This window comes from Lynx canadensis, chromosome B4 (assembly GCF_007474595.2).
Source record: "Lynx canadensis isolate LIC74 chromosome B4, mLynCan4.pri.v2, whole genome shotgun sequence".
Classification (NCBI taxonomy): Eukaryota; Metazoa; Chordata; class Mammalia; order Carnivora; family Felidae; genus Lynx; species Lynx canadensis.
In genome coordinates this window covers 133,783,891-133,787,606 of record NC_044309.1, presented here as the reverse complement: position 1 = coordinate 133,787,606, position 3,716 = coordinate 133,783,891, and the positions used below count along the sequence as shown (strand labels likewise).

Genomic DNA, 3,716 nt, shown 5'->3' with positions numbered 1-3,716 from the left:
GGAGAGTTTACTGAAGGTGCAAAGAGAGTGCAGGTACAGAGTGTCTGGGAGACTGAGAGAGGAAAGGAGAGGGTCTCATCTTTGCTCAGGATTTGGGGTTTTGACTGAGGCTTATAGTCTGGTGTATGTGCCCTCTCAGGCATCAAGGAACCTGTTAGAACAAAGACAAAGGCTCAAGTGTTATTCCTTGGCGCCAGAGGGTTTTGGCATTGAGATGTCTAGCACCTGTGGTCTGGAATACGCATATGATGGTTCTGTTGGTCGTTCTCAACTGGTCCTCCTTTAGATGTTGTCTATTCTAAAGAAATCATGAACTCCTTGTCCCTTACAAGGAGGATGTCCACTATGTGCATTATGAGGCTTGTGTGAAGTGAGGTGTGCAGGTCCTAGCAAGATTGGAAGTGGGAAAAGGAGCAAAAAGCAGATTAAAAAAAATTTTTTTTTAATGTTTGTTTATTTAAAAAAAAAATTTTTTTTAACGTTTATTTATTTTTGAGACAGAGACAGAGCATGAACGGGGGAGGGGCAGAGAGAGAGGGAGGCACAGAATTGGAAACAGGCTCCATGCTCTGAGCCATCACCCCAGAGCCCGACTCGGGGCTCAAACTCACGGACCGTGAGATCGTGACCTGAGCCGAAGTCGGACGCTTAACCGACTGAGCCACCCAGGCGCCCCTGTTTGTTTATTTTTGAGAGAGAATGAGTGGGGAAGGGGCAGAGAGAGAGGGAGACACAGAATCCGAAGCAGGTTCCAGGCTCCGAGCTGTCAGCACAGAGCCCGACACGGGGCTCGAACCCACAAACCACGAGATCATGACCTGAGCCGAGGTGAGATGCTTAACTGACTGAGCCACCCAGGCACCTGGCAAAGAGCAGAGTTTTATGGAGTCTTTTGGTTTCTCCATCTCCAGAGGACTGATACCACCCAACTTCAAGACTTCCTATAAAGCTACAGTAATCAAGCCAATGTGGTATTGGTGAGGAATAGACAAATAGGTCAATGGAACAGAATGGAAAGCCCAGAAATAGACGCACCTAAAAACAGTTGACTCCTTGACCAAGGAGAAAGGCAATGCAATAGAGCAAAGGTAGCCTTTTCAACAAATGGTGTAGAACAATTGGGCATCCATATGCAAAAAAAAAAAAAAAAAAAAAAAAAAAAGAATCCAGACATAGACCATACATCCTTGACAACTTATTTTTTTCTTTTTAATTTTCTTGAGTTTATTTATTTATTTATTTTGTGAGAGAGCGAGAGCACAAGCAGGGGAGGGGCAGAGAGAAGGAGAGACAGAATCCTAAGCAGGCTCTGGACCATTAGCCCAGAGCCCTATGGGGGGCTCGAACCCATGAACCTTGAGATCATGACCTGAGCTGAGATCAAGAGTTGGATGCTTAACTGGCTGAGCCACCCAGGCACCTCAATCCTTGACAAAATTTAACTTGAAATGAATCGTAGACCTAAATGTAAAATGCAAAGCTATAAAACCCCTAGGAGATAACATAGGGTAAAAATATGGGTGATCATGGAGATGGTGATGACTTTTTTAACTTTTTTCTTCTTGAGAGAGAAGGTAAGAGCACATGAGCAGGGGAGGGGCAGAAAGAGAAGAAGAGAGAATCCTAAGCAGGCTCTGCACTGATAGCAGAGGGGATCAGTCTCGCAACTGTGACATGTTCACTTGAACCGAAATCAAGAGTCAGACACTTAACCAACTAAGCCACCTAGGCGCCCCAAGATTTTTATTTATTTATTAAAAGTAATCTCCACCCATGTGGGGCTGAACTTACAACCCTGAGATCGAGTCCCACGCTCTAACCCACGAGCCAGGCAGGCGCCCCATGGTGATGACTTTCTAGATACAACAAAGGAGTGATCCATGAAAGAAAGAATTGAGAAACTGGACTTCATTAAAATTAAGAATTTTTGCTCTACAAAGGACATTGTCAAGAGAATGAAGAGCAGACTGGGAGAAATATTTGCAAAGGACATCTCTGATAAGGACCAGATCCACAATATAAAAAGAACTCTTAAAATGCAATGATAAGAAACCACCTGATTTTTAAAATGGGGCCAGAGATCTTAATAGACACAACAGATGGCAAGTAAGCATATGAAAAGATGCCCTACATCATGTACAGCAATGAACTGCAGAAAAAACGAGGTGCCAGTATACACCCTTGGAATCGCCAAATGTAGAATACTGACAGCAAATGCTGGCAGGGATACGGAACAGCAGGAACTTTCATTCACTGGTAGTGGGAATGCAAAATGGTACATTCAATTTGGAAGACAGTTGGATGGTTTCTAACAAAACTAAGCATAACCTAACCCTACCGTCCGGCAATTGTACTTCTTGGTGTCCACTCAAAGGAGTTGAAAGCTTGTGTCCACACAAAAACTTGCATATGGACGTTCATAAGCGTCTTTCTTCGTAGTTGCCAAAAGGCAAATGGGAGATAAACTGTGGTCCGTCCAGACAATGGGATATTATTCAGTGCTAAAAAGAATCGATCTAGCAAGCCTTGAAAAGACAATGGAGGAACCTTGAATGTGTATAACTAAGTGAAAGAAGCCAATCTGAAAAGACTACATGCTGTATGAGTCCACTTATATGACATTCTAGAATAGGTAAAACCATGGAGACAATAAAAGATCAGTGGTTGTTAGGGGGAGGGAGAGATGAAGAGACAAGGGCACAGAGGATTTTTAGGGCAGTGAAAGTATTCCATGTGATGCTATAATGGTGGATGCGTGCCATACGTTTGCCTAAACTCACAGAATGTACAACACCAAGGGTAAGCCCTAAGTAAACTGTGGAGTTAGGATGATAATGATGTGTCCATGTAGGTTCATCAGTTATAACAAATGTACTGCTCTGGTGGGACATGTTCACAATGGGGGAGGCCATGAATGTATGTGGGTGGGCCAGGGGCATATAGGAAATCTCTGTACTTTCCACTCAATTTATTTATTTTTTATTAAAATTTTTTTCACATTTATTTTTGAGAGACCGAGTGAGATAGAGTATGAGCGGGATAGGGGCAGAGAGAGAGGGGGACACAGAGTCTGAAGCAGGCTCCAGGCTCTGAGCTGTCAATACAGAGCCTGACACGGGGCTCGAACTCATGGACCATGAGATCATGATCTGAGCCGAAGTCGGATTCTTAACTGACTGAACCACCCAGGCGCCCCTCTTTCCACTCAATTTAGCTTTGAACCTAAAACTCTAAAAATTAGAAGTCTAATAAAAAATTTTTGTAGAACCTTTTGTGGGCCATAGATGTGATGATTGAGAGTTCATGCTGTTATTGTGTGAGATGTGCTTCCCTCAAACCTTATTATGGCACTGGCACATTACCTGTCTGACGTGGAAACAAATGTATCTAGAAGCTCATAAACAAGTTTAAGTATCCCCATTAGAGCTACCCATTTAGTGAAGTAAAAAGAGGGCTGTGGGAATTATACAACTCTAAGCAATCAAAAAATATTTTAATGAGTATTTACCATGTGCCTTTTGAAAGACAGGGAAATATAAAAGAAATATAAAAGGTTGTTTCTGGGATATCTGGCTGTCTCAGTTGGTAGAGCATGCAACTCTTGATCTCAGGGTCGTGAGTTCAAACCCCACATTGAACGTATAGCCTATTAAAAAAGATAATAGAGGCACCTGGGTGATTGAGTTAGTTAAGTTTCTGACTCTTGATTTCTGCTC

At 42.8% G+C, this 3,716-nt stretch overlaps 1 non-coding gene across 1 annotated transcript; it reads left to right on the top strand.

Annotated features, from left to right (window-relative positions):
- The first annotated feature begins 3,265 nt into the window (after nucleotides 1-3,265).
- LOC115519613 lies at nucleotides 3,266-3,372 on the top strand. Its single transcript, XR_003970608.1, has one exon. It is a non-coding gene; the product is annotated as a small nucleolar RNA U13 (small nucleolar RNA).
- The last annotated feature ends 344 nt before the right edge of the window (nucleotides 3,373-3,716 follow it).